This window comes from Lipotes vexillifer, unplaced genomic scaffold, assembly GCF_000442215.2.
Source record: "Lipotes vexillifer unplaced genomic scaffold, Lipotes_vexillifer_v1.1 scaffold870, whole genome shotgun sequence".
Classification (NCBI taxonomy): Eukaryota; Metazoa; Chordata; class Mammalia; order Artiodactyla; family Lipotidae; genus Lipotes; species Lipotes vexillifer.
The window spans coordinates 351,202-362,935 of record NW_006771408.1 but is presented as its reverse complement, the minus strand read 5'-3'; the positions used below and the strand labels follow the sequence as shown (position 1 = coordinate 362,935).

The window sequence follows — 11,734 nt, the reverse complement described above, 5'->3', positions numbered from 1 at the left end:
GGGACACGAACCCGTGTCCCCTGCATCGGCAGGCAGACTCTCAACCACTGTGCCATCAGGGAAGCCCCAATTCTGCTGTTTTTATTTTTATTTTTTTTAACATCTTTATTGGGGTATAATTGCTTTACAATGGTGTGTTAGTTTCTGCTTTATAACAGAGTGAGTCAGTTATACATATATATATGTTCCCATATCTCTTCCCTCTTTGTCTCCCTCCCTCCCACCCTCCCTATCCCACCCCTCCAGACAGCCACAAAGAACCGAGCTGGTTTCCCTGTGCCATGCGGCTGCTTCCCACTGGCTATCTACCTTACGTTAATTCTGCTGTTTTTAAAGGTCACAAATGTTATGGGAAAGAGGAGTGTTTTTGGCTGGGCACAGCAAAGAGTTTCCATATTTTGAACCAACCCTAATTGATGAGCACTGGCTGCCTGGAGCTCTGTGCTGATCAGGATCTTAAGGCCAAGCCCAGGCTCCCAGGGAAATTGCTCTGTGGTTGACTGGCAATGTCTGCCTTGGCCTTGCCATGGCTGAGCAGCAACGTATGCTGATCTGGACTGGATGAGTTCCCTGGAGCTGGCCCTGAGTTTGGTTCATCTTTTTATGCCCAGGGCCCAGCAGTGTGCCTGAAACAGAGCAAGCACTCAATAAATATTTGAGGGAAGGAGGGAAAGAAATTTATTTTCAGGGAGGCCAGGTCTAGGGCCAATAGGTAGAATTCCTGGCTGGAAAGCTGCTGATTTGCCTCCCCAGCATCTCTTACCTTCTTGTTCTGATCACAGCAATCCTTTCCTTTGGAGATCCACCCCTCCCCCTCATTCCATTTGGTTATGGCAGGACTGCCAATCACAAGGTCCTGGGGCAGGCCTGTGACTAAACCCGGCAACCCAACTTTAGTTCCCAGAATCTGAACCTTGATGAGAGGCACTCAGGAGAGAGACTGGAGAGGTGGTCCCCAAACTCAGTCACGGAAGAGGAGGTGGTAGACTCCACTTCTGTGGGACTCCTGAGATGGAGCTCAGACACTCCTAACCTTAAAGTCATCTCTTTCAGAACCAACAGCCAAATGTACAGAAACGACCGGGAAAAGAAGCATCCTGGGGAGGTTCAGGCATCTGATCCTCCCTGCATTCCAGCAGCCAGGCTGGTTGTGTTCCAATAAACACTGCCACCCCCATTTTTTTCTGCTCAATTATTCAGAGTTCATTTCTGTGGCTTGAAACCGAAGAACCCCAATCAATATTATACAGTCACTCTAGAAGGAGTAGCCGGCCAGTAATCAGAACTGTTCAACTTTGGAGAAGCTCTCTAGTTGGGTGGGACTTGAGAAAAGAGGGTATAGCGGACTGAATGTTTGTGACTCCTCAAATTCCTATGTTGAAGCCCTAACGGGATTGGAGGTGGGGACTTTGGGAGGGACACCCCCATGATGAGATTAGTGCCCTTCAAAGAAGAGGGAGAGAGCTAACCTTCTCTCTCTCCACTTTGAGAGGATACAACGAGAAGACAGCTGTCTGTGAACCAGGAAGAGGGCCTTCACCGAGAACCTGCCCATGCTGCCACCCTGATCTTGGATGTCCAGTCTCCAGATCTGCGAGGAATAAATGTCTGCTGTTTAAGCCCCCCAGCCTGTGGTGTACTGGTATCACGGGTGGCGCTGACTATGACACAGGGACTGGGGGTCCATTTGGTGGGAATGTCATTGCATCCGTTGGGAAATGGGAGGGAGGGTCGAGAGCCCCTTAGGCAGTGAGCCATGGGTTAGATTCCCGGCCTTCTGGCTGTGGCCTTTAGGCAAGTCCCTTCCCTCTCTGAGCCTCCGTGTCTGTGAAATGAGGCGATGAACACATTTATCTCAAGGGTCTTTGTGAAGATAACTGGGAGATGCACTCAGCACAGTTGAGGCTTCTCCCCTCTCCAGGGTGTACACCACGTGGAGTCACACCAGATAAATATCCCTTCTTCCGTGCAGCACAAAAGAGTGTTACCTGTATCCCTTCATTTACTCTTCAAAGTGGTAACGACTAGCCTCCATCCACAGATGAGGGCTCTGAGCACAGGGAGGTTAAATCTGCTTTCCTCAAGGGCACCCAGCAGGCCAGCAGAGGGCTGGGCTCGAACCCAGGTACTTTTCATTGAAAGCCCCAGATCTTATCCAGGACTCGCCCTGCCTCTCCTGGGGAGAGGCTCCAATCCCTCCCCGCTGTAAGATCCCCCAATTGCAGACACAGGGTCTCAAACCCACAGAAGGGTCTCAAAGCCCCAAGAAGCTTGAGTCCCATTGGAGACAAGACATCTACATGGAAAAGGTAAGTGAACTGAGAAGGCAAAGCCTGTGACGAGGGCCAGGAAGACTCATCAGGGAGAGCCCCTCTGCCTGGATTTCAGGCCGTATCCAGTGGCTCCAGAGAAAAAGAACTAGAAGCCACCACCCTAATCCTGAGGCCCCCAGGGAAGCAGCAAGTTCCTGGGTAAAACAGGTTCCCACAGGCTTTATCCTCCCCTGTGACTCCTCCAGGTGGCTCAGGCTCGAGTGTGGCGGGGCAGAGGAGGGAGAGGGGTCTCCTCTTATCTTGGGGTGAGGGCCCCCCCCCCCCCCCACACACACACAAGAGGAAAAGGCAGGGCAGCTCAGGCTCAGAGCTGACGGGTTACAGGACTCACCTGGTCCCGCCCCCTCGTTCCGCAGCCCAGAGCGGGCAGTGTCTCCAGCAGGGTCCACAGAAAGAGGGTGGCCGAGTGCAGCCAGGACACAGGTCCCCTGGGCTGGGGTTCTGGCGAGCACACAACCCAACTTCTCCCAGACAGGACATTTCCCCAAGCCCTTTCCCCCTTTCGGCCAAGATGTAACAGTGAAAAGGAAGAACACTGAATTAAGAGCCAGGGACCTGAGTCTCCAGACTCACTCTGAGACTAACTCCCACATAATCCTGGGTGAGTTCCCTCCCCTCTCTGGGCCTCCATTTCCACATCCATCAGACCAGGGAGTTGGGCTCCATTTCCAAGGTCCCCTCTAGCTCCAATGTTCTGAGAGCCAAGGATGATGGGTTGCAGTCACCTCCAGCCCAGCTTTCCCCCATCTCTCCAGAGGCCTCAGAGATCCTCTGAGATGGAAGAGGAACTTTTTTTTTTAATTGAAGCATAGTTGATGTACAATATTATATGTTATAGGTCTACAGTATAGTGATTCACAATTTTTAAAGGTTATACTCCATTTATAATTATTATAAAATATTGGCTATATTCCCTGTGTTGTACAATATATCCTTTGTAGCTTATTTTATACCTAACAGTTTGTATCTCTTAATCCCCCACCCCATCTCGCCCCTCCCCGCTTCCCTCTCCCCACTGGTAACCACGAGTTTGTTCTCTGTATCTGTGAGTCCGCTTCTTTTCTGTTATATTCACTAGTTTGTTGTATTTTTTTAGATTTCACATATGAGTGATATCATACAGTATTGGTCTTTCCCTGTCTGACTTATTTCACTTAGCATAATGATCTCCAAGTCCATCCATGTTGCTGCAAATGGAAAGATTTTATTTCTTTTTACAGCTGAGTAGTATTCCTTTGCATATATACAGCACAACTTCTTTATCCATTCATCTGTTGATGGACACTTAGGTTGCTTCCATTTCTTGGCAATTGTAAATAAAGCTACTATGAACATATTGGGGTGCAGGTATCTTTTTGAATTCGTGTTTTTGTTTTTTTTGGATATATACCCAGGAATAGAATTGCTGGGTCATACGGTAGTTCCGTTTCTGGTTTTCTGAGAAACCTCCACACGGTTTTCCACAGTGGCTCACCAATTTACATTCCCACCGACAGTGTACGAGGGCGCATGGAAGAGGAATTTGGACAGAGGCTTGGATGGGTGGAGGGACTGTGGCCCCTACAGTCACCTTCTACTAAGCCAAAGTGCCAGCCTGTGGGTGGTTGGCACAGGCAAGAGCACAGGGGAGAACTGGCCCCTGGTGATGGCACAGAGGTCAAAGCCCAGATGTGGCCTCAACGACCCACTTCTCCTTATCCTACCCCAGCATTCCAGGATCCATGGCATTCAAAGCCAGCCTGGCAAGGGAATTGGATGCCAAGTAGGGACTTCTCAGAGCAAAGGTGGGGGGGCTGGGGGGCGGGAAAGCAGGGGGAAATGTCCCGAGGCTGCTCTGCTCTTGTTTGGATCTCAGACCCACCTGGGAGCTCCATCTGGAAGCACCCTGCCGCCATGGGGTCCTGGTGATGGGGGATGGGCACACGGATACGAGGAGGCTGGTGGAACTGCCCCACCCTCTTAGGCTGCTTTACTAGTTAAAGTATCTGTGAAGCGAAGGGCCACCTCTCAGGATCCTAAAAGTTAAAATTCTTTATGAATCAGAAGCCTCACAGCATAGACCCTTAGTTTTGAGGCTGGAGAATTCTTGGATCATGTTTTTCAAACTGCAGGTTGTGACCCACTGGCGGATCTTGAAATTAATTTAGTGAGTCACACTCAGATTTTTTTTTTTAATTTATTTGGCTGTGTTGGGTCCTAGTTGCGGCACATGGGATCTTCGTTGCAGCATGAGGGACCCTTCGCTGCCATATGCGTGCTTCTCTAGTTGCAGTGCATGGGCTTCTCGGCATGCGGGCTTCTCTCTAGTTGTGGTGTGCAGGCTCCAGAGCACGTGGGCTCGGTAGTTGAGGTGCGTGGGCTTAGCTGCTCCGCGGCATGTGGGATCTTCCCCGACCAGGGATCGAACCCATGTTCCCTGCATTGGAAGGCGGCCACCTCTCTTTAGCCTTTCTTTCAGAAAACTTGCAATTACAAATGATTGCTTTCTCTTTTTCTTTCAGATGTATGTAAATGTTTTTTTTTTTGGTTTTGTTTTTGTTTTTTTGCGATACGCGGGCCTCTCACTGCTGTGGCCTCTCCCCCTGCGGAGCACAGGCTCCAGACGCGCAGGCCCAGCGGCCATGGCTCACGGGCCCAGCCGCTCCGTGGCATGCGGGATCCTCCCGGACCGGGGCACGAACCCGTGTCCCCTGCATTGGCAGGTGGACTCTCAACCACTGTGCCACCAGGGAAGCCCCTGGAAGGCGGATTCTTAACCAATGGACCACCAGGGAAGTCCCCGTACTCGGAATTTAATAATAATGATTACACCAATAACAAAATAGAAGAAAAAATATCAGAGTAAGAGTAAATTGTCTCATGAGATTCTTGTTTCAGTTTTGGGTGTTGTGCCAGGTTGTGATGTAATGTACATCTTACTCCTGGTCACAGTCAAGAAACCTTGAAAAGCCACCGCCTTAGGTTCCATGTCTAACCCTTTGCTCACCAGCAGGAGAAAGTGAGCTGGCATGCAAGGCCCTTCCCATCTGGCCCCAACCTACCTGCCTCAGCTCCTGGCTCAACCAGGAGAGCTCATGTTCTGGACACACCCCACTGGGGACCCCACCCCAGCAGCTGCATTCATTCACACCTCTTTGCCTCCTTCAAATTCCCCTTTCTCTCAGCCTGAAGCCCAATCCTGCCTTCACCCAAGGAGGCCCTGTTCACAGTTCACATGACACTCCACCGGGCAGGATAACCCCTTCATTGTTGGCAGCCCCAGCACAGCACTCACCCTCTGTAAATCAACTGGTCCACATTGGAGAGGGGGAGCGGAGCGGGGCGGTGGTGGGGGAGAGCTTAGCACACTCTGATTTAATGAATGAATGAAATGTTTCCTTTAAAATAAGTGAGGGTATATTGACTGAAGGTTGAATTGCTCTGGGTCTGGGGGTCCTGGTGCAAAGGTTTACTGCTTTTAATAGTCATCCAACAATTGCTGTGCACCTATTAAGCACCATGCACCGTACAAGCTACTGGGGACACTAGACCAACCGGAGTAAGGCGACTTTCCTTGAGGAATTCATGGTCCAATGTGAGAGACAGGCATGTCAATCACCATCCCAGTGTGATAACAGCCCCAGTAAAGACACATGCAAAAGGAGCCCATGGAGCTGATGACTATGTGCCAGCATCTGCCAGCTGATGACTATGTGCCAGCATTTAGTCCTTTCCCCAGGATGACAAGAGCCACCGGGGAAAGGACTAAAGCAGGTCAGGGTGGGATGGTGGTCTTCCAGGCAAAAGGCAAAAACTCTCCTGCTATTTTGTAGGTTCTTTATAGCACCTGACATTTTAAAATAACTTTTTAAACACTGATTTATTTAACTCCTCCACTATACAGTATGCTCCAGGAGAGGGGGCTTGGCCGCTGCCTTGCTGCGCTGGTCACCACTGCTGAGCACCATTTCTGGTGCTGCATCCTAGGGAATTAAATATTTGCTGAATGAACATTCAGGAAACTGCAAATGGCTCAGGTTGACCTGAGAGGAAGTGGTAGGAAAAGGGGCTGAGGGGTCTGTGGGCCCCAGACCACAGGAAGGCTGCCCTGCTAAGGGCTGGGTCTTTTTCCTGCAGGCAAAAGGGAGCCCCGTGGAGGGGTTTATAATGGAGACAGGTAGTAAGATTCAGAGTTTAGAAAATTCCTCTAGGGATTTCCATGGTGGTCCAATGGTTAAGACTCCGTGCTCCCAATGCAGGGGCCCCTGGCCGGGAGCTAGATCCCGCATGCATGCTGCAACTAAGAGACCTCACACCGCAACTAAAAAAGAGCCCGCAAGCTGCAACTAAGACCAGGCATTGCCAAATAAATAAATAAATACTAAAAAAAAAAAAAAAGAAAGAAAAGAAAAAAAGAAAAGGAAGAAAAAAGAAAATTCCTCTGGCCCCAGTGTGTGGAATGCGTTCCTGGGACCCAGGTGGGCAGGCAAAAAAGCGAATGGAGAAATAACCCAGGCGGGGTGACTTGAGTCTAGAGGCAGCCGAGTGGGGCGCTTTGGCGCGGAGGAATTTGCATGCTGCAAGCGTGCGCAGCCAAGGCCAAGGCCAATCTGGGCTCCCTGGGGGGGATCAGCGGCTCACGCCTCCCCTCCACCCGCCGCACGTGGGCAGAAGGCCTCCTCCACTCCGCCAGGCTCAGCTCAGCGGCAGGCGGTCCAGTTCCAACCTCAGGCAGTTAGCACGCTCAGTTTTGCTTCTGCACTCTTTATACTTTCATCTTATTTTTCTCTTTTAAAAAGTCAGTTCACGTTTTAACACATGCATGTATTTTTTAAAATTAATTACTTATTTTTGGCTGCGTTGGGTCTTCGTTGCTGCACGCGGGCTTTCTCTAGCTGTGGCGAGCGGAGCGGGAGCTACCCTTCCTTGTGGTGTGCAGGCTTCTCATTGCGGTGGCTTCTCTTACTGCGAAGCACCAGCTCTAGGCCCACGGGCTTCAGTAGTTGTGGCCCGCGGGCTCTAGAGCGCAGGCTCAGTAGTTGTGGCACACGGGCTTAGTTGCTCCGCGGCATGTGGGATCTTCCCGGACCAGGGCTCGAACCCGTGTCCCCTACAATGGCAGGTGGATTCTTAACCACTGAGCCACCAGGGAAGACCACATGCATGGATTTTTAAAGTGAACATTAGATGAATGTATGAAGGATTATTGTACTATTATTCTCTATGCCCCTGTGTGAACATTTTCATACTAAAAACATTAAGCAAATATGTCACCACCATGTATATATGGAAAGCCAAGTGCCATAGTCATTCTAAACTCTCGATGGAAACTCTTAAATCATCATCACACACACACATACATACACAAGTCATATGTTTAAATTTACCTAGCTCCTATCTCTTGCCCAAGGCTCCCAGTCTGAGACCTGTCTTTCCTTTGCTAAAAAGAGAGATTGCTAAAGTGCTAGAGAAATCTGGCAAAACTCTCCTTGACGCTAACCAGGATTTACTGCAACGTGAAAAAGAAGCACCTCGTTGTTTTTAAAAACTGCACCCATACTCCCTAACACTGGCAAACAAATCCAAGGGCTAAGGCTGAACTCAGAGTCACAGACACCGAGGTTCGGGTTACCTGCGACCCTCGGGGACGCGAAGCCAGTAAGCAATGTAGCTATATTCGAACCCAAGTCGTGTGGTTCTTGAGTGTTGGCTCTTACTGAGCCATTCCATGCAAATTGGCGGAGGCCACTGACTTTAAAAGTTGAGTTCCATGCCAGGCACTCAGCAGGCGCCCGGTGGGCTGGGCCGTCCTTGAAAAGAGGCTGATTTCCTCCCACCCCACACGGGCTTTCAGGTAGCCCAGCACTACCCGCTTCCCCAATTTTCTGCCTCAACCACTCCTGCCCGCTCGCTCCGCGGGTCCAAGACTCCGGAGAGCGGGACGGAGCCAGTGCAGGTGCTCGGGACCCGGGCCTAGGCCGGGTGTGGCCGTGGGTCGTGCGCGCCCCAAAGGGAGCCGGCGCCCCAGGGCAGCCGCCCCCGGCGGCAAGGCGAGGCGAGGCGGGGCGACGCTTCCCGGCAGGAAGGCGCTGAGGGGCGCGGCCTTGGAAGGTTGCCCCCGGCGGGCTGGCTGCAACGCGAGGCCCGCAGACAAACGCAGGTGACGACAGCTCCTTCAGCAGGGCGCTCGGCCCGCGCTCACCTTATATGGGCAGGCGCGGCGCGGCGCGGCGCGGCGCGGCGCGGGCGGGGCGGGGCGTCCTACGCTCGGGCCCCGCCCCTAAGTCCAAAGAACCTCTGCGGGAAACTTTTCTGCAAGGGTGGGCCCATGCAGTGATGCCCCCTGGTGCCCAGAGTCCTTTTCAGGACTCCCCCCGCGCCCGTCTCCAGGCTGAGACCCGCGCCGGCCCCGTCTCACACGGGCTGAACTTGACTGACTCCCTTTGTGCTTGTGGGCGGGCTTCTTCGCCTCAACGCGGTCGCAGGTCCTTACTGGGGTACCAGGGGGGCGACGGGGGTAGCTTTAGTGACCGCATCTTGGAGCGCTCACTCACCGGGTCTTAGAGTCAGATGGTGCGCCTTCCCGGCCGGGTCTGTCCCAAGTGGATGCCTTTCCTAACTCGCACTAAGGAAGTCTCTGTAACCCCGGGCTCAGCCTAGGGCCTGGCTAAACATTAGCCATTGATCCATCGGAAGTGTTTGGTTGACTGAGCCCTTCTTGGTGGGACAAGCCTCCAAACCTAAGAGGAAGTGTCCAGCATCAGTCAGCCCGCTGGTTACCTGACCTCCTGTCTTCTCCCTCCACCTGCTCCTCACTGCCCAGATCATTTTACCACCCTAATCTGTCCAATTGCTCTTCTGGGACCTCCACTCTTTACAGCCCTTCACAGAAGCCCAGGCGCCCACAGGCTGTGTTGAAAGGGGAGCAAAATATACCACCCCAAAATACGGTATATGAAACCTGAGAGAAGCTCTGAAAACTGAGTGTAAGTTACCTTTTTGGAAGAAAAATTTATATTTATAAGGGAAATCTCTATTTGTAAGGGTGTCTCCCTCTCTATACCAGGGAGAGTAGGATGGCTCTTAATCTCTAGAAACTCTTATCCAAGGAGAAGTTAAGGACTTAAATCTGCATAACAACCTTACCCGCCTTTACTGTGCTTTTCGTGGTCACCTCCCATAACTGACTCTCAGCCCCAACATTTTTTTTTTAATTTAATGAGTTTACATCAAAAAATTAGGTAGTCATTTTACATTTAAGGAATAAAAATCTTAAAAAAAAAAAAAAACCAATACAGAGAGTAAGGGGATTTTAACCAAGTTTACATTTCTTTTTGCTATGGTTTTTAACAATTCATCTCATCATATTGCAATGTGCAAATGCATTTGCAGCACCCATTACAATCATGACACTAAATTTAAGGAAGTACATTGTTACTAATGGCCCTCAGAGGAAACCGATTTACCTTCTATTAAAAAGTCTACAGTGTATAAGCATTACGTAATAATGCTACTTGACCACAATTTTTCACAAGAACCATCACCAAAGTTTTCTGGAAATGAGCCCACAAAAGAATTAAACATTTAAAAGGTGAAATGTTCCTTATCTTAACTTTAGCAAGATCTTTCTTTTTCATTGTTAAGAAACACTTGAAGAGTTTTAAAGCAAAAGCTGTTAAGAGTAGAGTCCAGATAGCTAAAACTGTACTCCTGAGTTCAAGCTTACACATACATCTCTTGTAAATAGTTCTCAATAAAATATTCTCTCTCCCCAGCCCCTTGTCCCTAATCTTGAATCTTTTCTTACAAAACTTTGGTCAAGAGTAGAAATATAACCAGGCAGTTGTATATGCCATACAACAAGAATGGTAAAGCCCAACAAATGAGTTTGAGTTTTAGAAATAGAAAGCAATGAAAATGTACTCAAAGTTACATTAAGAAAAGCTTTCACTGGGTATTATTGAAACAGTCACAAAGGTTAAGAAAATACTGATATCAAAGTGCAAATGATTACAATGTTAAAATAGACAAAAGCTACTATACAAGAGCCTCTTTTAAAATGAAAAATAAAAAACACAACACACACACGAGTAAGGACTGTTTTCCTGTTCTACTCAAGAATTTGAGTCTTTATATTCATAAGGTTGGTTATGTTGACATCTAGTAGAGTTTCTTATGACATCTGACGAAGTCTCATTCCAATTTCAGACGGCGGCTCTTCTCTAAGGATCCTCTTGGTTTCGGTCACATCTTGGTCACTGTACAATTTCAAAGTAGTGCAGTATCGCCATGATGTGCTGAGGCGTGAAGACATATCCCATGTATAGTGCCATCCCCACATGGAAAGCAGCATGGAATCGAACACAGTCCGCTCCCAGGGCTCCAGCATGTACAGTGCCATGACCGGCAGCTACTGGTAGTAGAACCAGGACATCTGCTTCCAGGCCCGCACCAGCGCCATCCCTGCCATGCACCTCCCGTGTTGCAGCCAGTCGTCAGTCTGTCCGGCCAGAAGAGTTACTCAGTTTCCTGGGAATCTCCCACGTATACAGAAGGTATACATGTTACTAAACTTTTGTTCGTTTTTCTCCTGTTAATCTGTCTTATGTCAATGCATTTCCCTGGAGTCATCATGCTGGTCCATGCTTCCCTCCAAGAAAACCCTTCCTTTGCACACACTCAGACATATGCTTATCCTTCAAAAAGGTACCTCTTAATGTCCTCCCCCTGACTTCTCTACTGATTACTTAATCTTTCTGAGCCTCAACTTCATCATCTGCAAAATGAGGATAAATTAATGCTCACCTCACTATGTTATTGTGAGGGTCCAATGAGTTAATGTCCGTACAACGCTCAAGACAGTGTGTTGAACAAATTCATCTGACTGTTTTCACCCACGCTCGTGCTCTGAGTTCCATGAGAGCTGGGCTCTTCTTTCTCCACCGTGCATATCCTGCGCCTGGCACGGGTGCTGATTTTTTGTTCTTGGGGGTGAATGAGTGAATTTCAGGTGGTGGGGGGAGGGGTGGAGGCGGTCCCTCACCGGAATGGCCGCCACTCACATTGAAAAAGTAGACCATGCATCTGCTGGGATGGAGCATCTTCTGACTTTCCCTCCACAGCCTCCCCAGGGAGCTTCAGGGCACCCCGGGAGGGGTGTAGGATCGCTGTTGATCCCCTTGTGTCCAGGTGAACCTCTGAGGCATGCAGAGGTGAAATTACACAGTGAGAGGCAGAGTCAAGCCTCGTCCCCTTTTAGCACTCAAAGTCCTGTGTCCCGGGGACCCCCTTAAGTCTCAGGCAAACCAGGATGGTTGGTCATTCCAGAGCAGGTTCCAAACCCTAGTCTGTGAGGAACCCCACCTCCGCCCTCCTCTGGGCCCGTGTCATTGTCCCCAAGTTTTTTAGTGCGTTTCCTGAAG

General features: G+C 49.9%; 1 pseudogene; it reads right to left on the bottom strand.

The window, feature by feature from the left end:
• Window positions 1-10,567: 10,567 nt before the first annotated feature.
• Window positions 10,568-10,782, bottom strand: LOC103091146 (serine palmitoyltransferase small subunit A pseudogene; annotated as a pseudogene).
• Between the last annotated feature and the right edge of the window lie 952 nt (window positions 10,783-11,734).